Source organism: Meleagris gallopavo, chromosome 1, assembly GCF_905368555.1.
Source record: "Meleagris gallopavo chromosome 1, MGAL_WU_HG_1.1, whole genome shotgun sequence".
Lineage (NCBI taxonomy): Eukaryota > Metazoa > Chordata > Aves > Galliformes > Phasianidae > Meleagris > Meleagris gallopavo.
In genome coordinates this window covers 10,446,981-10,471,967 of record NC_139404.1, presented here as the reverse complement: position 1 = coordinate 10,471,967, position 24,987 = coordinate 10,446,981, and the positions used below count along the sequence as shown (strand labels likewise).

The following is a 24,987-nucleotide window of genomic DNA, read 5'->3' as shown; positions in this document are numbered from 1 at the left end:
AAAGTCTCCAGGGACGGGGCATAAATTATACTTCTAGGCACCCTGTTCCAGTGCCTCACCACTCTCTGTAGAAGACTTTTTCCTTATATCCAACCTAAATCTACTCTTTTTGAGCTTGAAACCATTTCCCCTTATTCTGTCACAGCAGACCCTGCTACAGAGTCTGTCCCCTTCTTTCCTGTAGCATTGTAGATACTGATAGGTCAGTCTCAGGTCACCTCACAGTCTTCTCTTCTCCAGGCTGCACAGATACACATTTCTCCTGTACTGAAGACTCCAAACCTGGACACAATGATTCTACGATTCTACATATGATTTTGTCTCTTTTCCTTGTGTGTTCTAATCTGTTAATGGTAAACATCTGTAATTTATAAAACATAGTTTATTAGCCTAATATATTTTATTCCCAATATTATGCTCAAAATCTTGTTTATTGGAAAAGAGGAATCACAAGACATGCATTAAGCACAGAATTTCTTGTTAGCACAATTGAATATTAAATGTCTAATAAGGATACACTATGAGACAAAATCATTTTTTTTTTTTACAGAAAAAAGCAGAAGAAATATAAAGTTAAAAATAATAATGCTATAAAGAAAAAGTGTCATTAATTAGAATGATAATGATGCAGTATAAATTGTTATGCAGAAACTTCTTAGGTTCTTCCCCTTTTCCTGATGTTGGAATCATTTGTCTTCTGCTCATGCAGATCTCAGTCTTCTGCTGGGTGGTATTATGTTGAATAGTTTGGTGTCATCTCTGGAAAGAAGATGATGTTTCTAGGAATAGTTTTGTGGTGTTTTTTTTTTCTTCTTGCTTTATGATCTACTTGGGCTGTGTTTGCTAACAGAGTTTTAACACTTTTTCTCATTCTGTATTGCTAAATCTTAATTTACTCTATCTACTAAGTTTTGCATATGTTAAATACTTCTTGTTGTTATAACTAAAACTTGTTTAGATAGCATTAGATATGTATTTCTTTAACTGACAACTTACATGTAGTTTACAGCTGTGGGCTTTTGGGATAACAACCTATGCCCCATCTCTTCTCACACCAGCCCTGCACTCCTCTGCACTGCATCTTGTCTCTCTGCTACTGTGCCAAGTCTCAGTGTCTACATGACATTGTTGTGTTAACACTGAATATATTTCAGTTTTGTGCAAAATACTTACTTGGAACATCTCCCTTTCTAAAACTTGGGTTGTACCATACATTGAATGTAGAACGATCTACCCATGGTCATCTGATCAGAAGAAAAATGTATACATCCTGTTTCAGCTAAACTAAGTAAAAACAGAGCTCAATCACTGAAAGGAAAGTTCAGACAAGAAAATCTGACAAATCTCAGTTTCTCAAACCTTGCAAACTTGTACATAGTCTATTGCTATAGTAAGCAATGACTTGCTCATATCTACGTAGTCCAGTTAAATAAAATATTAGACGTAGACATCTTCTAATACATCTATTTCTGAAGTTTCAGATCATAATTAAGGTGAAAACTGTGACTGCATCCAAACACAAATTTTCATCTAAGACAATAAATTCTGTGTGGTGCTTAGCGATCTGCTGGATTAAACTGCAACAGAAATCTAGTAAAGGATATTAATGATTTTGTTTTGCTTTACACCCTCTGGATGCCTAAAACATTCTCCGCAGAATTGCCAATCACTGATAATAGGTAAAGTGTTGGTTTAAGATTTAAGAGTACTATAGATTTTCAGACTGTGAATAATGATCTCCAGCCTGAAAAACACTAGAAGTTTGCCTTGTGATTTATGTGACTATCAATATTTTCTAATATATTTGCACAATAGCGAGCATGTAGTGGGAAAACTTCTTTTAGGGTGTTTTGTAGAAACATTAAAATTTATGTTACATTAAAAGTAAAAATTTCCATTTTCTTCAGTCCACATTTTCCACTGCACTGCACAAAAATGTCCCATTTCAGTGGTAACAGCAAGCTCCACCATCCCTTGGTCAAAATTTTCTATTCTCTTGTTCCCTTCTATGATGTTTTTCCATTTATCTAATTTGTACATAATATTCCAGGACTGTGAACCAAATTATGCTTGGCAGATACTATGTTTTACCACAGGTCAATGAGTTTCCTATTATCAGGTAGAATAATGCACTAACTTTGCTAAACACAGCTCATGTGTGGTCTATATTAGGCAGTATGTATCACCTAATTCTGGACTATATCTTGATAAGTATCTGTCAATGGCTAAAAAGGAAAAGCTGAATTCTGTTTTTAATTGTCTCTAATTGCACAGAACTAAAATGGTATTTATATAAAATCAACCTGTGATGAAAGTGTAAATTACTACTTGTCTATTGCTATGTGTCACTCCAGAATTATTTTCAAAGGCAACCGCCAGCGATTAGCTCCAGGAGGTGCACTGCCAGCCACTGTTTTAATGCTTGGCAGACAGCTAATTTTATTCAGAGTGTGATGGTGTCTGAAGAAATAACCTGTCGGGCAATTATGCCGGGAATCTATATGTCCTTAGAATCTGTTCCCAGTTAAAAGAAATGAATCAAATCATGACCACTCAGCTAATCTTTCCTTGTCATGATATAAACAGGAAAGTTGTTTTGAATACTTAGCTTATTAAATGCTCAATTAAACGATTAAGTAAGTTAAATAAAAATACCTATTATTCTCTGTGATTTCCCTTTACTTTCAAAAATAAAATATAATACGGTCATCCTATATTTACATAAAGATTGATCTAGTTTAAATTAAAGATGTGATTGGCTAAAGAACAACAAGTAGGCCATGAAGCTGTGAATTATAGAATCATAGATTGCTTTGGGTTGGGAAGTGTCGTAAAGATTACCTTATTCCAATCTCTCTTCCATGGACAGAGACATCTACTAGTCTATGCAGCCCAAAGCCCAAACCAATCTGGAGCACTTGAACACTTGCAGGGACGGGACATCCACAAATTTGGGGGCAGCCTGTTCCAGTGCTTCACCACCCTCTGAATAAAAAATTTCCTCCGTAATAGCTAGTCTACATCTACCCTCTTTATTTTCATGCTGTTACTGCTTGTCCTATCACCATGCTTCCTGATAGAGTCTCTCATAAAGAGACAACTGCGATAAAATCTATTAACAAGACATCAAAATCTGCCCTGAATTTTGCAGCTGCCAACACAGGTTAGAAGAATCAAAATAACTCTTTATCCTCAGATTCATGTGGTCTGTTACACATCTGCTGTGCCAAATGCAGAAGGCACCTGACTACCAAAAAGTCCAAGCTAAATAGATAAAATCAGTTTCATTCCTTTTATTAGTAACAAAATACAAATATTATACAGAGTTGGACTTCTCAGATCTTGCTCACCACTGTTCTTGATTCTGCCACATCACTAACTTAAACAGTATCAGAAATATCCAGACATAGTTTGTTTCTTTCTACCAAAAAAGAAACCTACCAATTACCAAACAAATATTTCTTTCCCCTGCTCTCTCAGACTCTCCCTTTTTTTTTCTTTTTTGCTTAGTCAAATTTGAAAAATACTATAATCACTCTCTATGATGAAATTGCTTTCAAAACTGACACTTGCTAAGAGTGAAGACAATATTCTGGTGCCAGTGCATTTCTCCAGCTGAAATATGTAGATTTAGATGTAAAAGAACTTTGGAATATATTTCAAAGCATGTATTATTCACATTGCATGCTAGGTAAGTGGTTTTTTTTTGTTTGTTTGTTTTTTAATTAGTTTTTTAGATAGCTGTAATAGTAAACAGACATCTCTTTGGACTAAAAAGTGAATAGGCAGCTCACTCAATGTGTACATGTTGCCATATTGCCAGCTTTTCTGAACAGCTGTTTTTCATTTAAAGAACATATATAACTAGTTGCTTGCAACTGTAGATTTTTCTACACCTATGGCTGTGTACACAGCACTCACTGAATTGTTCTTGGCTATTTAACTCAATAACCTTAGGAGTGATGGCAGTATGTTACAACGTGAGAAGAACAAGCAACAGCTAATTTAAGCAGAGCTGAAAAGTGCTGAGCTGAACTAGCAGGGCAGCGTACCTTTATACTCAGAATAAAGAGGGAAAAAAAAAAAAAGCAACTAAAAAATACAACGGTAACATTATTTAATCTTCAATAGCTTCAAGAAAACTCATTTCATTTCTTTAAAATTCAGACATCTGATACAATCTCATCACTTAGGTTTTATATAGATATGAATGTATATTCAGAGACTGATTCATATCATCCTAAAATCACCATTTTCGGGATGTTCTCTTACTTTCAATTGATCTTGTGCCTGTATATCAAATTTTTGTCTAATAAGCATTGCAGTTATATTCCTAGTCAAGCAGACTAGGAATATATTCCTAGAGTCAAGCAGAGACGTCATATCTACTCAATCTTCTCTTCCCATCTATCATTCTTCCAGATGGAGGATCAAGAACGTAGAAAAAATTCCTTCCTTCAGTTTGGGGATCAATGATCTGCCAGATGGAAGGAGTTCACATTCTCCAGAAAAATGCTGAGGTATTTGGTAGCTTTTAGTTTTTACAAATATATTTGTCCCATTCTGCTCACATGTAAGTGACTTGAATATTCAGTTTTGACTGTCCAACTGCATTATTTGTCATCCAGTGAATATCTCACAAGACACTTAATAAGAATCAAAAGGATAGGTGACAGCAGATCAACACTTGATACAGCTTCTGCAAGATGGACATGCAGAGTATCTTTCTTTCATGTAAGTGTGAAAAATTTAGTCGTGTATTTGAGAGACTTCTGTGTGCCTTCATTAGTGAGTTATTCAAATCTCTGTCTGGTAAAGGTATACTGAAGTAATTTAAGTTACATATATAAATACAAACAAACAAAATTCTGTAACCATTTACCAGTATGATACATTGCATACTATCTGCGAGAAGTATGACCGAGGTCTTCTATTTTCATCTGTATTTCCCTGAAATTCTTCTAACAGCTTCAATTTTTCTTTTGTGTCATCACTCTATTTTTTGTAGAGTCTTACAGACAAGTAAATTAACTAAAAAATTACCTTATTCAAGCTTTGTCTTGGAAAAGTGCTTACGAGCTCATCAATATCACTGCTTCATACTTATGTTAGAAGTAGCCAAACCACTGTCTTTGTGGTTTGGTTTTTCTCATCAAAGTATTCCCTGGTACTTCTGTTCTTAGATTTATTACTTTCAAGTTTTTGCAGCTCACTTTCTTAGTTTAATGTGACATTTTTTAAACTTGGCTACCTCTGTACTACTTAAGTACTCTTCCTTCAGTGATAATTAATTATCTGAAACATAAATACCCTCCACTCCAGGTTAAACTGGTGTCAGCATGTTGTGTTGGCTGGAGCATTGCTTTTGTTTGTCTTCACATATGTTTCAAGACTAGCCTTTCCAGCATGCCATGGGATAGTCTTTACAGACCTCCACATGTTCACCTCTTTTGTTTTGTTCAGACTCAGCTTTCCAGAGAGCACTTCATTGCTAAATGGAAAGTTTTAATTTGGCTTTCCCTATTTTTAAAATATACATGTACTTGCCTTCCTGGAAGTCTACAATATTTCACTTGTCTCAAAGGACTCTTGGCAGACTGCTTCAGTGTCAGTTTTGTGTTTAACACATGACTTGGCTACAACTTCTGTTTGCATGATTGGGATGAGACTTTAAACACTTTGAGGTTAAAGGATTCCTCAATAGTGGGTGGGCATATTGTGTAATTTTCCTTTATAGCAATTGTATTTTCATATCTGAATTCTACTTAGTCTGTACTAAAGATGTTTCCATCATCATGATAGCTTTTGATTTTTCTGGGTGGCAAATTGATTAAATAAACCATGGAAGAAAAATTATGTATATAAGTATGCTTTTCCCATCACAAGATCACAAGATGTCTACCAGATAAAGACCAATAAACTGCATGTAAATGTGTTAACACTGAGAAAATATCATATGGAGAGGAATTTCTTTGTTGCTGTTTCTGTTTTGTTGTTGCTTTTATTGTATAGTTTTGTTTCATTTTATTTTGTTTTAATTTTCATACCATTACTTATGGTTGTGAATAATACCATGCAGTTAACAATATTTGCTCAAATCTAATAAAATCCAGCTTTAAAAAACATATCATAATCTACTATGCATAAGATACATGTAAGTGAAAATAAGTCTAGATGGAACAAAACTGGCCTGTTCATTCCTAGTGCTTGTCTCCTGCTCTTGGTTAAGTTTCATCTACTTAACTATATTTGCATGTACACTTACAGCTCTTCATAATTTGATCCTTGTAATGAAGCTTTCAGTAGCTTTTTTTGTAGTAGGTGCGTAAATCTACGTTTTGTAGTGTGTTTATAAAGTCACTTCAGTTAAAATGGGTATCAAACTCATATTTTTTAATTGTATCTATTGAATAAAATTAGAAATTCCAAAATTAAAACTATTTCCCTGTATTAAAAACATACTTGTTTAATAAACAGGAGAGGAATAATGGGATCTGATCATGTGGCTAATCAGAAATTAAAAAATAAATATTGTAATCTTGAGAGGCATGCCCTATCAAGAAGGTAGGTACAGCTTCCCAAAATCCTACCATGCTGGATTTTGCAGTCTTCATGTAAAATAGTTCTCTTAGGCATAAAAATAAAGGAAAGGACAATATAAAATAAAATACTCTTTGAGTGCCTGAGTAAAGACAACTTCTAACCAGTGCATAAATTAGAACAATACCATGCTACAAGTATTTAAATTGAAATCTGAAACTAAAGGAATGTTCTGTCTATATGTTATTGATAAATGATTGCCCATCAGAAGAGGGGTGGCCAGCAGGGACAGGGAGGTGATTGTCTCCCTCCACTCTGCTCTTGTGAAGCCCCATCTGGAGTACTGTGTCCAGGTCTGGAGCCTCCAGTACAAGAAAGACAGAGAGCTGTTGGAGAGGGTCCAGAGGAGGGCCACGCAGATGATCAGGGGACTGGAGCACCTCCGCTATGAAGACAGGCTGAGGGAACTGGGCTTGTTCAGCCTGGAGAAAAGAAGGCTGCGGGGTGACCTCACTGCAGCCTTTAAGTACCTAAAGGGAGCTGACAAAGAGGAGGGGAATCAACTCTTTGAAAGGGTTGATAACTGCAGGACAAAGGGAAATGGTTTTAAGTTGAGGGAGGGAAGATTTAGGTTGGATGTCGGGAAAATTCTTTACTATGAGAGTGGTGAGGTGCTGAAACACCTCATGTGTTTCTATGATTCTGTCATAAAGCTGTTCAGCAACTGCAGGAAGACTTTGCAAGCATGACTGTTATGCCTTTTAGACAATCAAAAGCCCAGTGTCTATAAGTGCGACAGACTGTTCAACTGACATCTAGAACTTGAAAGAATTGAATTTAAAGTATATAATCCTTCATGAATTCAACTTTAGTATAAATTGTAACTATATAATTATAAAACTAGAAATGGCCAACCCTACTCACAGATCACAAAAATCTTCCCTTCACTATTCTTTTATTTTATTCTTTTTTTGCAGTGCTCACTAGAGGGAAGTAAACAACTGGAATACCCAAAATGAAGCAAACATTTATGATTGTGAATCATAGTCCACCAAGCAAAGAAGAATATGAAACAAATTTCAGTCTTCATTCTGCCATCTTTGTTATTTTTAAGGCGTGAACTTATAGTTAAAGTGGGAAGATCAGAGACTTATAACAAGATCTGAATGTTATGAATATATAAAAATCTTTAAATTGTGAACCTTACTAGCACCATTAGGGAATCCAGAGTCCCAATCATCTCACTCTCAATGGTTTTTGTAAATACATATCAGCATTGCTACAGTCACATTATCAGTCATGTCCATTTTTATTACTGCTTTTTTATTTTTTTCTTATTTTTTATTTCCCTATTTTTTACTCAGACAAGTCTACTGTGTTCCTAAAGTGGTGACACCATCATTTCTATAACATCATGATTTAAACAACCACTGGATCTGGTTAGAGAATGATCTAATGCTGAAGCATGCAAGTCAATAAGCACTTTTTTTTTTTTTCTGGTAATCTGTAAGTGTCATTCTAACAAAGAAGAGAAAACACACACACACACAAAAATAGATTTTAGTGCCATAAGACTGTAATTATGGGTGGGACATTCTAAAGGTTTGAAAAAAGTTATTCTGTGTCTCAGACTTCGGCGGAGTACAGAAATATCCAGCATGCTTTAAATGGTCACAAGGAGAGGAAAAAAATAGTTTCAAAAGGGACAGTTTTTCTTCCTAATAATTGAATTCCACTTCTGCAGAACTGTAGCTGACTTTGCATACCAGAGTAATCGTAGATATCTATGTGTGAACTGACTCTTTAGGTTCCATAATAATCATTTTTGATTAAGAGCAATGCGAGTAGTCAGATCTGACTTAATGGAGCTGTCTAAGGTCTTTTGATGTATTTTTCTCCCTCAGGCTAAGCAGAACCTGGCAGAACTAGCTCAAGTGCAGAGATCTAGACTGTAACTAAAATTCAGCAGTGACATTCTAACTGTATATGTTAAGCCTGAATGAAAAAATTACCATTGACATAAATTTCCTTGGGTACACAATGTGACATCTGTAAGAGGAAACTGGCTTCCAGCCCAACACTAAATATTTTAATTTAGAACAAAACCTGAAAAAATACATTTGACTATTTTTCATTCAAAATGTTCTTCTACTTTTTGATCTGAAAATTTGTCAGGGAGGACACATGGAGATGATTTACCTCTCTTCTAGATAACTCCTTGTATCCAAGTTGTTTCCAACCTCTAGGCAGTTTCAGGGTTTTTTTCTTTTTGGAGATCTTCGGAAATGCATCATTCTTGACAGTTCTTCAGTCCAGGGACAAGACTGTTGTGGAATTCGAGCTTCTCAGTAGAAATCTCTAAGCAATTTGTCTCTCTCCATCTGTGAACTACCTCTCCTATGAAGTTTGGTTGCAGTTTGTTCAAAGCACTCTTGGACAGCTGAGACATGTTGTATAAGGCTATAGCATGATGACATATTAAACATGGATCTAGAGAAGAGACAGTGAGGAGAAGAGAATTTGGAAGGCTATAAAATTGCTAAATCATTTAATCTTTATTGTCACTATACTCACTTTTCCGCAAAGCAGAGAAGGAGCAGAAAAGGAAGAAGAATCTGTAAGCTTATTTGAGCTAATAACTACACCTGTCTCAAGTACTGACAACATTTCAGCGCTTCCAGGATCAGTGCTCCATGTGTAGTCAATAATTACTAATACATTCCAAGTACAGCTTTTGGTGGAATTAAGCTAGATGCAAGATAGATTGCACCAAGATGGAAAAATTAAGTAAAAATGTTTATTTTAAGAAAAATGTGATTATTTTTTATTAAGTGTTCTCAATTTCCATTATATTGCATTGTTAAAAGAGTCATAGCAATAGAAAATGTCATTTAAAAGTCTGTAACTTAACAAATGGTAAACCAAGAAGTAAACAAAAGTAAGAAAAGTCATGACTATTTAAGCACAAAATACAGCTTACTTTATTGTATATCAGATAAAATAATATTTGTGTCATCACCCTGGGGTGATGTTTTCATTTATAAATCTTAATTATGATTATTATTATTTTTTTTTTTTAAAAAAAAAGGTCTGCTGTATCTGATCAATCATTAGAAATCACAGGGAAAAAATAATAAAACGGGCTGCATGTCATCTATTCTAGGCCCATGAAAAGAGTAGGTCTAATTTATATTTCTTTGGTATACTTAGGTTGTGAAGATCTCCAAGGATGGAAGTTCCCGAACTTCTCTGAGGATCCTGCTGTCCATGCTTTTATTTGGTGTACGGTGTATTCATCATGCTCTGCAACTAGTCAGAATTCATGCTGTTGAAATCTATGACTGCTGCTTTTTGTCTTCTCGCTTTGCATCCCTTAGAAGATTTTGGTTTCTTGTTCTTTACAGAACACTTTTAGACATGAAGACTGCAAATAGGTCACCTGTTAGTCCTCATTCTTAGGCTGAAACGATGTAGATTTCTCAGCTTCTTATTTTGTGTCAGTCACTTAAACTAGCCTTCTACAGAACTCTCTCCAGCTTGTCAATCTGTCCCTCACATGACAACACAAAGCAGGACACCACATTCAAGCTGAAAACACATGAGTCCTGAGTGGAAAAAAAGTATATTGCTTCCACTGGGTGTGCTCTTCCTGATGAAGTCAAGTATGCAATTAGCCTTTACTGACACAAGGCACTTTGCTAAGTTGTGCTCAACTTGTTATCTAACACTTTAAGTCACTTTCAGCAGAGCTGCTATATAGCCACCCACTACAATCTGCATTAATCCATCCAACATGCAGAGCTTTGCATTTGCCTTTGCTTAAAATTATGAGGCATCTTTTGTCCCAGTCCTTCAAATCTCTTAGGTCTTTTTGAGCAGCAGCTGTGCCCTTTTCTCATAAGTACTGCCCTCTGCAATTTTTTCTCAAGTGCAAAATTGGTTTTGACAGGGATAGTTCATTTTCTTCATAGAGGCTCTTATGATGCTGTGTTTTGGATTTTTGATGAAAAGTTTTGATGAAAACAAAAATATTTTTAGTTGTTACTGATCAATACTTACACAAAGCCAGGACTTTTCTGATTCTTATTCTGTCCTGTCAGCAAGGAGACTGGGGGTTTACAAGGATCTAAGAGGGCACACAGCCATGACAGCTGTCATGTCATACCAAACTGACCAAAGGGATGTTCCATACCATATGGGATCATACACAGCAATAAAGCTATGGTAAAATAAGGATGAGGGAACAGATGTTTACAGTAATAGATTTTGTTTTCCCAGAAAACTATTATGTGTGATGAGCCCTGCTTTCCTGGAAGTGGCTGAACAACTGCTTGCCAATGCGAAGCAGCAAATTAATTCAGTCAATTTTTTGCTTTGATTGTGTGCGCAGATTTGCTATAACTAGTAAACTGTTATTGTCTCAACCAATGAGTTTTTTCCATTTTACTCTATCATTTCTTTCCTCCATCTCAGCTGGAGAAAGTGATTGAATGGTGCTGAGCTGCCTGCCAGGGTTAAGTCACAATGATGTTTTACATCCCATCATCCATATCACTAATGATGGTTTTAAACAGCAATATGCCTAGTGCTGACTCCTGAGAAAGGCTATCAGTCAGCAGCCAAAAAATTGACCTTCACTCTTTGAGCCCAGCAGTCCACTCAGTTTTCCACACACCTTATATAGTCCAGCTATCTGTATTTCCTCACTTTGGCTACAAGAAGACTGTGGGATATGTACCTGAAAGCCTTATTAGAGTTAAAGTGACTGACACCCGCATCTTAACTAATTACTTCATCATAAAAAGCAATTGTGGAGTGTGGGAAGCAGCAGGTAATTTTCTGCTGCATAAGTCATTTTCCTGCCCTGCAAGTTCTTGATGCTGGCAACTTCCTGAAGTTGACCACTACTTTTTCTTTTTCTTTGACAGTCCTTCAAAAGCATGTCTTCTACATCTTATAGCAATGGGCTCACATGGCCTTGTGATGGTACATCAGCAGCTGGTGGTAAGCGGTTATAATAGCCTGCTATTTTATTTTACTTCCTTAGTTTTAGTATTGCTTTCTGTCTGTTTGGTAAAACAAGACTTTCTTTTATTAGAGTTGAGAACATACAAATAATCACATTATAATGATGGCAAAAGCAGTTTTGTGTCTGATGAGATCAGGCCTGATATTCAAGTTTTATCTATGACTGAGTTTTATCTAGGATACTGAGATTTTGTTTCGGTTTTTGATATGATTAAAATCTTTAGGTACTTGGCAGAGTAAATAACCACGTATTTGTTGGGAGTAGTGAATTATGGAATAGGACACAAAAGATCTAGGTACATGATTTAACTAAATTTTATTTGAATATACAACTCTGAATAATTGTAGATCATCATTTATTACTATAACTAGACATACAATTGAAAGATAAAAGAAAAAAAATGAAGATTTTATAATAGGTTTACTCTGTGAGATTAAGCTGTGCAGATTTTCAAGGAAGGATAGAGTCTATATGTGGCTCCAAGTAAAACTCAAGAGAGTTTCCCAAACTCCCTGCAGAAATAGCAGTTTGAGCCAGGCCTGATTGACAAATACAGCTTTGCTACACAGGGAGTCTGGGTGGCTGTTATCAAAAGCATTAAACAAGTTTGTGCAGGCAGTGGAAGCATACACATTCACACAAATCACTTTTACAGTAACTGTGACAGAAATACTAACAAAATTATGATTATCATCATGATTAAACATACTGGGAGACAGGACAATGCAAAACACAGAAGAAATCTGATAAAAATAGATAAGAGAGCGGGTAAATAAATAAATAATTATTTGTAGCTTCTAAGCAGCCCTGAAAGGAAAATTCCTGCTTGCTTTGTTCCCATGTGTACATTTATGTGTTTTTCCAAATACATCCCAATTCCTGTACCAGCAGTGGAGTGCTACACCTCCTGGCACAGCAAAAACCTGTGGGTCTCTCTGGGGAGAGATGCTGCGTGACAGCTGCTGAGCCTGCTCAGCCTCAGCCAAAGGCTGAGCACAGTGTTGTTCTAATGAGCCTGAAGTTGCCAAAGTTTTGGCAGCTGACCTTAACATTGTGACCTCTCTGCCTGTGCTCCTCATCAAAAAGGACCCCAACATGCCCTAAATTCTTCAGCAATTGTGTTGTGCCCAGATCCATTTAGCCAGCCTAAATCAAAGCAATCCCCACAAAGAAATATGCTTCTTTGAACTAATGGATGATTTGTTCTTATTTATATATAGAAGTATGCACCCAGTATTAATAATCTGTAAAATATATCTGAAATTTACATGTTTGCTAGCAGATCATTGGAGCTGGAGCATGGTAAAAAGACAGAAATAATTTTATTGATTCCCCGTATCCAGATTTTGTATTGAGGTTCTCTGTCCTTCCTCAGTTGCTGTAATTGTCTTATTTTCATAGTTTAATAGTTTTACAGTTTTATGGTTTTATAGATTTATAGTTTTGCACCTCTGCTCCCTCCCTAAAAATATCTCAGTGTACCTATGTTTTTGGTTTTTTGGTTCTTTTTTGTTTGTTTGTTTTAAACTAGATGGGGGTGTAGTGTATTATTTCTGGACAAATGTCTTGGAAAGTGCCTAAAAGAAGATGCATTAGTGGTTTGATCCAGTGACTACTAAGTCAAAGAAAATGATTGCATGAATTTAATGTTTTTGTCATTGGTATCACATAGAATCACAGACTGGCTGAAGTTGGCAGGGACATCTGGGTCCATCTGCTCCAACCACTGCCCAAGCAGGGACGCCCAGAGCCAGATGCCCAAGACCACCTCCAGGTGCTTTTTGATGATCTCCACAGACTCTCTAGGCGACCTGTACCAATGCTCCATCACCCTCACATTAAAGACCCTCCTGTGTTTCAGTTTGGGCCCATTGCCTCTTTTCCTGGCACTGGGCACCACTCAGAAGTACCCAGTTCCATTCTCTTTGAACCTCTGTTTGTGACAGCATCCTTCCATCAGATACATAGCTCATACATCTTTTACCTGCACCTATGTTTTATTAAGCTGAAATCATTACACAGCTAATGTGTAAACTAAATTCTTTTTTTTTTCCATAAACATAGACAGTCATTATTTTACATAGCATAAATGTATATCATTAGAATATGTTAGAATCTGGGTTATTTACTTAGCGTAACATTAGATAAACATATAATTCTTTGCTGGGCTGAAACTTAACCATATGCATGAGTCCCTAGTTTGTCACAGCCTTATAAAGTTGCACTTACTTCAATTGAGTTGTTTGTAATACTCAAATTACAAAAAGAGACAGAAAGCAAAGAAGAAAGAGAAAATCCTTCACACTTATGTAGATGGTTGGCAGGGGCAAGTTTGCAACAAACTGTCAAATTCTGGCAAAATTATGCTTATAAAAGGCCATATATCTTCAAGGAATAGGTAATGCTATATGAATTTTCCTGCTGCTATAATGTTAATCAGTATATAGAATATATTATGTAAAAATTAGTAAGATTAATAATATGTTATCCCCCCCTCTTCCACAGTCAAAGGAATCCATTTGTTATTAATGGTAATACATTTAATTTAATTGATTAATTTGGAGCCAGGTCAGAAGTGAGGGACATTTAGGAAATGATCAGCTTGTAATTCCATATGCTAAATATTAAAATAAAGTGCCTCACACTGGTACTCTGGTAGATGTCACTTCACAGTGAATTAAAATTGTTTCAGACCTCAAGAATCAAAGAAGAATTCAAAATTATTCTGCTATATAGTCACACTCATGGATATAATTAAAGGTCTGTCAGCACTTTCATTACATAAAGCCATTTTTAAGCAGTTCATAAGTTGGCTATGACATTTTGCTTAAGCTGGAAATGGGCTGTGAGTTTCCTGCCTGGGAGTGAAGTTTTGTTTCTTATAAATGTAATTGGAATCAGATTATATTCCTGTGTCTTTTATCCATGGCAAAAGGGGTTAAAGAACATTATCTGCTTTTTATATTCCTCCCACATGTTCAAAATAGCTCTGTACTTCAGTTTGGTACCTTGCAGATAATTAGGCTCCAAAATTATTTAGGCAGATCCAAGGCAAGAGCTAGATCACTGTCCCACAGTCACGCAAACTAGTTAAGACACTACTCTGGTATGGTTTTGGACCATGACAGTTGGAGCCTTCCCAGTGTTCTGGGTCACTTTGGGGAATGTCACAATCCCAGGATGGTTTGGATGCAGTTATGCCTATGTGGAGGAAGTGATGACTCATACATTAGCTATGCTGAGAACAATCCCATGTGCTTTTCTATTTGTTTATAGATGTCAAGTAGATGTCTATTTTATTTGTCGGTATAGACCTAGTGTTAGTATACTTCACAGAGTGATCCAAGATATTTCCAATTCAGCATGTGCTCACTATGCTAGCTGGTACGTAATTCTGTAGAATCATTTTAAGATGCCAATTTGGTATGAATTTAATTCTAAGAAGAAGTCAATTTTCATAGCAGTCTCAAAAGACCAAAAAAAAAAAAAAAATCTCACTTATTACTACCAGTATTTATCTAAAATGTATTAATATTTAAGCTTAGAGCTTACTGAAAAACAAAGAGTGAGATTGTTGCAATTTTTTAAAGGATGGTTCATAGATGGTGCCCTAACTGACTGCTGTGGACTGTGGAGGTGATAGACAAGACAAATGCATGCATGCTCTCTGCCAATGAATTCTTTGAAAGGAAAGTGCTTGCTCATTCCTGTGAGAAATCATGAGATTGCTGAATAGGTTAAAGGAGCTCAGCATGCCCATCCACCATTCAAACAAACCTTTTTCATTATATGGAGTATTTCCAGCCCTTCTCTCATCACTTTGAACAGCATCCCAAGTGGAGTCACAAGTTGCTCTCATGAGTGAAAGATGAGCAGTACAGACTTTATTTATTTATGTGCAAGTGTCATCATAAATCAGATAATATGACTAAAATACTTATTTTAATTTAATTAGTAGATAGAGTAGTTTTTAAATCAGAAAACTCACAAAGCATTAAATCCATAGGGAGAACATTCCTGGAGTCTGTTCTACCTCTAGCCTCACTCAGGAAGGTAACTAGGAGGACTTGGAGGCAAGCTGTTTTGGGAAGGTCAACACTATATGCTTGAGGAAAGCTATCATCAGCAGGGGTTTGATCTTTCCTATAAATATACAGGCATGGTAATACAACTTTTGACATGTTGTCTTCCCGAAAAATAATAATTAAAATTAATATAGTGTCACCAGTTCCCCTGAGATAGAAAAATAATGTAGCTATTTCATTTGAGCATGCTCTCAAGAGACCACAAACTTTATTTCCATAAACATTATGTGAGCACACATACAATCACAGTTTATCTCCTCATCATGTGTTGTAATTAAACAGGTATTTAGTTGCAGTTGTCACAAAATCTCCACTTTCTACGAAAACAGATTATTGATCTGACAGGATCCTGCCTACCTGGCTGAGGAAAGCATCCCTGGGAATCCCCAGCTGTTTTTGAATTTGTGACATTATGAATATTTGTAAAGAAACTTATGACTTGATGAAAAAAACAAGACACCAAAGAGACAGAAGTTAACATCAGGGAACAAACAAACGAAAAACGAGGAAAAGAATAGATAATACAGCTTTGTTAAAAAGGCTATAAACACTTCTGTTCACAGCACTGAACATCCATAGCACATCTGAGCTGTGAGAACTGGAGAGATAAAGAAAAATGTTTTCTCTTCAGAAAGACCATGATAATCTGAATTCTACCCTGACTGAATATCAGCTCTGACTTGGAGAAGCAAACAGCAGTACTGAGAAGGGACAGTCTTCACTGTAGACTGCTTTGCTAGAAAAGCTAACTAAATAATTAAAGAAATATAAGGATTTGGCTTGAGACTTTCCCTCCAAGTTAATGGAAACCCCAGACCTAGTGAATTATGGACTCCATCTGCTGCAACTGACTCTCAATGAGTTGGAAGCAAATACAGTCTCTGTGTCTTATGCAGAGAAGCCATGTGTTTTTCTTGTTATTTTTCCAATTTTCACAAGTATACTTAATGCAAAATGCATTGTTGATGTTAGCCTGACATTCAAGATTGTTGTGAGGTGACAGAACACAGAAAAAATCTGAAAAAAAGGGCTTATCATCTACATTATTTGAAATAGCGGGTACTTTTGCAGCTGTAAAAGGCATTCTATTGCTATCACTGCCCTTACTGAAGCACTCTCATGAGAAGTAGCAAAGTCTTTGTAACACAAAGAAATTATAATTAAAAAAATCTAAATATTATATTATAAGGGAGTAAATACATATGTACATAAATCAGATGGGTATTGAAATTTGTTTTGAAGTTTCCTGTGTAGAGCCATAAGGAAGTAGAACATAATACTCAAGGAACTACTGAAGTGGAAAAGGCCTGTTTTTATTATTTGAACATTGACTGTAGCATCGTATATGCCAGTTCATATAGGAAAAAGCACATGAAGCCTACATGAACTGCTACACAAAACTCTTTTTTCAGATCTTGGCAGTAATTATTTAATCTTTAGCCTGTTTAAGAGATTAAAATTAAGCAGTAAACACATAACTTTTTTCCAGGTCTACAAAGAAAGTGATTTTTTAAAGCTGAGAAGTTCTAAAAGTCTCCTGCAATCTATGCAATCATCAAACATTCAAGCATTTATTTATTTATTTATCCATCTATTTTACTCTGGGCTAAAATCCACACAGATTTAGATTTGCAGTACACTTCTTAGATACAGTCTAAAGTATGGAAACAGAAATAATTTATCCGTCTACCTTGTTTGTGTGAAGAGATCTGGAAACAACATAAATCATGTGGCTTTATCTGCTATACCTGCAGTTATGTTCTAAAAAGCTACTGAAATTAAGCTAGTCTCCATTGTTTACTGCACTATGTGAATAATCTTGTCTGTGCGCTGGGTTTTAATATAGGACTCATTCTAAAAAGCTTTTTGTCCTCAGAATTTGTATTTACCAGTAGTGAATTCCTCAAACTGCATTTTTAGAAGGAAAAAAATTATCAGTAAGTGCAACTGGGATCTGATCCTGGGACTCATTAGGAATGCAATGGATCCATGCAAACTGGCCTTTAGAGCTTTGAAAAAAATCCTTGGAATAAATGTTACGTCATAGGAAAATTAAGAATAGCATGACGTCACCCTTCCATGGCCTAACACTTCTAGGAACCCTCCCATGTGACAGTTGAAACAAAATGGATAATAGGGAAATGGTCTGCACATGGCCAGAACAGAGCTATTTTAAGCTCATTGTACTGTGATCATTAAGCTCTGAGGGAGAACAGAGAACATGAAGAATAGAACTTATGGAAGGCATCATAATCCTCATCAAATTTTTGGTGATTCTTTTTTGTTGTTTTTTTTTTTAAGATTTCGTCTATCCATGTATTTTATATGGATAACAAACTTTCACACTGAGGGAAGATGTGCCATATGAAACAGTTCAGTAAAATTTTAAAAAGTCGCTTTGACTTCATCACAGCCCCCTTATGACAACCACGGAGATTGGACAGTGTTTCCCTACTAAGTCTATAACATTATACAATGCACGGTAATATGAATACTATCTAAATTGCATAAAACTTCAGCTTAAGCTTCATGGTTTTGTATTCCAAAATAAATAAATAAAATATATTGTACATTCTATCTTAAAATAAAGCAGGTCAAGCCATTATACGATAATTATATAATACAGTTACCTTAAACAACAGTTACCATAAATAACAGCTACCATTTTCCAACTGTGAGCAAGTGTAAAATAATAGTAATAAAAAAGCAATGTAAACATTTGACCTTAATAAGCTGATTTGCCTGCTCTACGTTTCTGTAAATTATAGTTATGTAAGTGATCATAATAAGTCTATCACTGCTGGCCATAATGGGTTAGAGTTGTTTCATCAACACATTTTTAAGTGAATGAAGATTATCTTGTTTGTTCTGAAAATTTCAATTTTTCTTAAAAAAAATAAATAAATTCTGAAATTAAAGGAATTCCTCTTGGAAAATGGCAAATTTCTATTTGTTTTTATTTATTTATTTATTTATTTGTTTGTTTGTTTGTTTGTTTGTTTGTTTATTGTATTACATCATTAACTAATCAGACACAAATACAGGGTAAATTATTTTATAAACTTGAACATGTGAAATTTCATAGTCTGTAAGTACATTCAAAAATAAAAAGCTAAAGTCCTTTACTGAATAAGCCATAATTATATTTCCTGTCAGTAAATCTAATCCTATTCAGGAAAAGTAATAATTTGGAACAGTAGAAATTATAAATTCTAAATATGCTATTCAAGATTCAAAATTATAGTCAACCAATGAGGTATATGGTTAAATGAGTAAGTATCCAGCTCCCACCCTTCTAGTTTTTATTTCTGGACTCTAATAATCCATATTTTTAGCTGACACATAGCATCACCATGCAGAAAAACAAAGAATGTATATGCAACATGTTCACAAAGGACTTTAAAGTGAGCTAAGTATTAAGACAAACTATAATCATTGTTATTAATGCATTATAGGTCACACTACAAGCTCAATTTTGGACATACAGTGAATGTGCTGATTTTCATGGTCTCAGATTTCCATATCCTAAAAAAGATTAATAAAGATAAAGCACAACATAATAAAGCTCATTCTTTCTTTTGTGTGCTATAGTAGTTTCTGAAATACAACTCAATATATTTTATTATCTTCATAGAAGGCAAAAAGCCTTCTATGTATGTTCATAATTTCATGGTTACATTTGTATCCTGCATCTCTGACAAATGCTGTTAATCTAAGAACTCTACTACTAGCCAATACAATTTCCAAAGATTTGAGTTATTTAGTATGTTAGATTATGATTTAGTATGATTAGATTATTCACTTTCCATTAATGGCTGTCTATGTTCAATGCAGAAAGTTATAATCCATTAAAACATTTTTGTAAAACAACTTTTGCTTCAGATTCTGACCTCAGTTACATAACTGAAACTCCAGATTTATAGCTGCTTCTGTATGCCTGCAAAAATAAGGGAACAGTAATTATAATATTTTATTAGTTGTAAGAATTTGAAAAGTACACCTTTAAAACCAGATAATATCTAACATCAAGAAGCAGAAGAGATTTTTTTCTGAAATCTGAATTAAAAGAATAGTTTTGAAGCAGAAATTGAAAATGAAATTGAGGTTATTTCTTTTCTTTGTTAGGAAGAACTCTTCAGCCACTGGGAAAAGAAGACTTCCTCTTTTTGTTTTCACTCTTGAACTCCAGAAGCATGATCAGTATCTAAATTTTCACCTCTAATATTCTTTTACTTTGTTATTGGCATTTAATTGTAAACTCTTAATAGTTTTAAAAATTGAGACAAAGTGAGAGATGAACTAGATCGAATTATTGTTTTTTTTTTTTATTTAATCTTGTTGTCTGTCCCACTCCTGACCATCTGATCTGCTTTTTTTTACTCCAGAGGTTCCCCTTATTTTACAGTTTGCAGCACGTGCTATGCATATCACTGACCTGCACATTTGAATTAATTATGTTTTCCTGAAAAGAAATGGGACAAGAAACTAGGCCAATTATTAGCTGTTAACCAACTGAAACACATTCGTACTAGTGGTCCCAAATGTTCCCTGGCCCTCTGTTTAAAATTAATCCATCAGAAAATCACATGGAGGATGCTCAAGACCCCCTCCAATTATTTAAAATCATGTCATTAAGCAGACAAATGCTGGCACTGCAACTCAGCAGGCGCTAATTTAACCCATATGCTTTGGGATTGTTCCTACATCCATTTGTCCTGGCCAGAATTTGTGCAAAATTTTTTTCTTCCCTATAAAGTAAAATTTGTATTACAAGCTAACTATGCAATTTTTATTCTAAATGGATGCTGTAATAAATATGAAAAATCTTCAGGTCAGAAACACATATAATAACATCTTGGAAACTAATTTTGTAGAAATACGTATTCAAGAAGTTCCAAAAATCTGAACAGTGAAACAAAGGTCTGCAAGTTCAATGGTCATGGAATTATGTTCCAAAATAAAAATAATCAATATAAACTCCTACAGAAATATTTTTGTCGTTGTTATTGATTTCTTTTTCTGGAAATACGCTTCTTCAAAAAATACTAAATATGTGCCATAATCTCAGCTTCATCAACAACCTGTTTCTCTACAGTTCTCTTCCTTTTTGTAATACTGCTTCTCTCATTCTTTCCTGCTTTGTCACATTTTTAGTATCTTCCTATATTTCTCTGCTTTACCTTCTCTTATTATTTCCTAATCTTTCCTATTTTTGGTATACTTCCTTTGAAATCTGTGCATGAAATGGACAAAATAGGTTAAGGCCTACCACCATTTGGTTTTATGTAAACTGATGTCGGTATGCTCAGTGCAGTGCAATTAACTTATTTATCAGCTTTTCATATCATGAGTCATTCAGAATTTTAACATCTGTAACTAGGACAAGAAAATATTGATTAAATTATGATGAACTATGACTTTTGGACTTCTTTTGTTTCATCATGGTATTTGTCATCTCAAAGAAACTGCAAGTTTTACTCATACATCCTCTCTCATGTGTGGGATTTCCCCCATGGTGGGAAAAATAGCAGTGTGTCATGAAATCTGAGCACTGAAAGGGAACACCTTTTCTCAGTGTTCCACTATTTGAAACACAAAGTGATAGCATCCCAGCACAAAATAGGAAGGCTAATACTAATACTGCTTTGTCACAAGTGCTGCTGTGATATAAAAATTAAGTTCATAGAATCATAGATTTTCAGCTATTCTTTTGTATGCAAGTTGCACTTATCAGTTGTCATTTGATTTTTGTTTTTGTAATGATTCATCACCGTAAGAGTTAAGTATATAATTCTGCGGCATACCTGCGTATTAACAAATGTTTTAGCCAACTAAAGACTAGGTCTCTGCTTACAAGAATTTCAAGGTACATATGAAGTCCCAATTGAGGTATTTTTCTTCATTTTTGCAATCCAATGGTGAATTTTAAGCAACTCCTACTTAAGAAATACCAAAAGACTATATTTCTAAAGCAAGCTCATTCCTTGAACTATGCAACTTTTACACAAATTTGATGTCCTTATCAATGTAAAATGAGAATGACAGTAAACATGATTAAAACTGTGTTACAAAGTCTTGGTGCCTCAAAGGAGATCTTCCCTAAATCATTGGGGAACCCATTGTTGGGTTGTTAGAGTAGTATGGTTAGGCCGATCATAGAATCAGAGAATGGCCTGAGTTGAAAAGGACCATAATGATCATCTAGTTTTAACTTCCCTGGTATGTGCAGGGTCACCAACCACCAGACCAGGCTGCCCAGAGCCATGTCCAGCCTGGCCTTGAATGCATGCAGGGATGGGGCATCCACAATCTCCTTGGGCAACCTATTCCTATGTGTCATCCCCTCTGTGTGAAAAACTTCCTCCTAATATCTAACCAAAACCTCCCCTGTCTTTGTTTAAAACCATTCCTGCTTGTCTTATCACTATCCACCCATGTACACAGTTGCTCTCTCTCCTGTTTACACACTCCTTTCAAAGATTGGAAGGCCACAATGAGGTCTTCCTGGAGGCTTCACTTCTCCTAGCTAAACAAACCCAATTCCCTCAACCTTTCCTCCTAGGAGAGGTGCTCCAGCCCTCTGATCATCTTAGTGGCCCTCCTCTGGACCCGCTCCAAGAGCTCTGCATCCTTCCTGTTCTGGGGGTCATACTCCAGATGGGGCCTCACAGGAGCTGAGTAGAGGGGAAAAATCACCTCCCTCTCCCTGCTGGTCACCCCTTGAAGCCTAGAACACAGTTGGCCTTCCAGGCTGCAAGCGGACACTGCTGGTTCATGTCCAGCTACTTGTTCACCTGGATCCCCAAGTTCTCCTCCGCAGGGCTGCTCTCAAGGAGATCTATAAATACCTGAGGTTGCCCCGACCCAAGTACAGCACCCTGCACTTGGCCTTATTGAATCTCATTAGGATCACATGGACCCACTTCTCCAGCCTGTCCAGGTCCCTCTGGATGGCTTCTCTTCCTTCCAGTGTATCGACTGTACTGTTGTGGTGTCATCCACAAACTTGCTGAAGGTGCACTCGATGCCATCGTCTGTGTCATTGATGAAGATGTTGAAGAGCACTGGTCCAAAGACCGACCCCCGAGAGACACCACTTGTGACTGGCTTCTACCCTGACAAAGAACCATTGATCGCAACTCTTTGTCTGCATCCAGCCAACCAGTTTCTAATCCATTGAACAGTCCATCCTTCAATTCCATACTTCTCCAATTCAGAGAGATGGATGTGGTGAGGGACCACACCAAAGGCTTTGCAGAATTCCAGGAAGGTGACATCCATTGCCCTTCCCCCGTCCACCGATTTTGGACTTGATGATCTCAAGGGTCTTTTCCAACCTGAAATTCTATGATTTTATGATTAGTCTCTTCTCTCCCTGATTACTTATGCCCTTCCTTGCTGATATGAAAATACAATGACAGAGGAAACAGAAACTGGAAATAAGAAAGCAATTAGTGTATATCTGTAGTTATTTCCATAGGAAATTCCCAAAGCTGGACTGGTTGAACCAATGCTATGGAAAACTGAGAAATGGGACTTTATCAAAGTTGTAGGGAGAGCTGAAGAAACTGCTCATGCTAGCAGAAGATGAGAGGCTATAAAGGGGCAGATTAGATATGTTACACATTGCACATTAATGTGTTTCTAGAGTTCCAAGAAGACACTAGACAGAAAAGGGAATGCATTTATCTGGGATTTTTAACAAATTTTTTTCACTTGGACTCAACAGCATGGATTTTTCTGGGACAGACTTAATGCTGTCTTTCCAGAAAATTGGCTCTACAAGAAGAGTTCCTGGTCGGTTATCAGTGATATTACTGAGAGAGCTGCGCTGTCAGGAGTTTGTATACATTGACCAACATCAAAATTACTCATAAGCTGATCCTTTCATGAAAATATGAAAGCTACCATTTGCTTTAAAAAGACTACACTGAAAAAACACATACTTCTATTGCTTGTACTACTACAAGACAAACTCTAAATTACCACTGGATACTTATTCCCCTTCATGTGTTCTCATTAGATAGATATGTGAATAGCTGTCTAAATCTTCATCTGTATAACCTGCTTTCCTCAGGTAGAACATCAGGGGAAAACACAGATATGAACATTCTAGATGAGTCAGTTAAAACAGGACTAAAATATGTAAAGCCATCAGAGAAATTAATATAAGAAGCCATATAAACTAGAAAACAAAGTTATATTATAATTTATACAGCTTTTCCCAAATAATTTATATTTTCCCTTCTTCTCTAAGCAGCTATAAGGAGTTCTTGCATTCTTTCTTGTGCCTAGTGAGATCCAAAAAAGATGGCATTGCCAGTTCTGCCTCTGGGAACACATGATACGACACATATGTGATACATCATACCTTCAGGGAGACTAATATGTATGACCAAGTAAAAAAAAAAAAAAAACCCTAATTGTGGTTAATCTGAAAAATTAGGCACTCTAAGAATGTGATTAATGAAATAAGTTCCACTAAATATAAATATTATTTAATTCAAAGCTAGTTATTTAATCATCTAAAATTCAATTAAAATTTCCCGTGTGTATGTGTCTTCCTCTCCACTGCCATTTTGCAGGCTCTAATAGTGTGCATCCCACACACTGAATTATCTTACATTTGCCACAGTGACACTCTGATACTTGAGTATCAGATACTCTCTAGTATTTCATGTTTTTGACAGAACCCATTTAGAATTACCATGAAATATCTTATGATTCAATTTGAGAGCAACAGAATGTCTCCCAGGTGTGTGCACTGGAGTTGTATCAAATCTTTGTTTTTGTAGGGTATGGTTGTCTAAAGCATGTCTCTTCAGCTTCAGCTCTGAGGAGCTTGTAGTGAAAATGTATGTTAGCATATAATTCTGAACTGAGAACATGGTTTTATAAATATTAAGTTCAACTACATATTAACTGCTATGCTACAAGCTAACTGTCATATACAATAAGAGATAATGGAAACTCTTGGAGTACATTTTTTCTCAAACCTTGCCACTCCTATTGTCTAACATTCTTACCCTTTTCATAGGATTTTTATTGCACAATTTATCCTAGAGCAAAATTCTTTTTTGAAATCAATAGAAAGAGATAGGGAGAGTTTAACAAAGAAACAATATTTTTTGGAATAAACATTCTTTATAGATCATTTTGTAGTCTTACTTCAGAGTCAGTTGCATAATCCAGAGCTGATTCAGAGCTTTTATAAATCATTCACTATCGGGATCCACTAAAAAGAATGTAGTTGTTTTAGCTAAAGAATGCAGCAAAGAAAAATGAAAAACAAAATGGTTAAATGAATAACATGATTTTTTTCCTCAAGCCTTT

General features: G+C 35.7%; 1 pseudogene; it reads left to right on the top strand.

Annotated features, from left to right (window-relative positions):
• LOC146545196 (uncharacterized) overlaps positions 1-23,531 on the top strand; it is a 65,667-nt pseudogene extending 42,136 nt beyond the window's left edge.
• Positions 23,532-24,987: the final 1,456 nt, after the last annotated feature.